At 40.1% G+C, this 491-nt stretch overlaps 1 protein-coding gene across 8 annotated transcripts in view; it reads right to left on the bottom strand.

Moving 5' to 3' along the window:
- The window catches only part of AHI1 (Abelson helper integration site 1), a 194821-nt gene that overhangs the window by 30493 nt on the left and 163837 nt on the right, over positions 1 to 491 (bottom strand). The window lies entirely within an intron of this gene.

The raw sequence follows: 491 nt of genomic DNA, 5'->3' as shown, positions 1-491 counted from the left end.
AGCTCAATATCAAAAAAACAAACAACCCAATCCAAAAATGGGCAGAAGACCTAAACAGACATTTCTCCAAAGAAGATATGCTGATCGCCAGCAAACCCATGAAAGAATGCTCAACATCATTAATCATTAGAGAAATGCAAATCAAAACTACAAGGAGGTACCATCTCACACCGGTCAGAATGGCCACCATCAAAAAATCTTACCAACACTAAATCCTGGAGAGGGTGTGGAGAAAAGGGAACCCTCTTGCACTGTTGGTGGGAATGTAAATTGATACAGCCACTATGGAGAACAGTATGGAGGTTCCTTAAAAAACTAAAAATAGAACTACCATACGACCCAGCAATCCCACTAATGGTCATATACCCTGAGAAAACCGTAATTCAAAAAGAGTCATGTACCACAATGTTCATTGCAGCTCTATTTACAATAGCCAGGACATGGAAGAACCTAAGTGTCCATCGACAGATGAATGGATAAAGAAGATGTGG

Source organism: Physeter macrocephalus, chromosome 10, assembly GCF_002837175.3.
Source record: "Physeter macrocephalus isolate SW-GA chromosome 10, ASM283717v5, whole genome shotgun sequence".
NCBI classification, from domain to species: Eukaryota; Metazoa; Chordata; class Mammalia; order Artiodactyla; family Physeteridae; genus Physeter; species Physeter macrocephalus.
The sequence above is the reverse complement of the archived record's forward strand: the minus strand, read 5'-3'. Positions and strand labels throughout refer to the sequence as shown.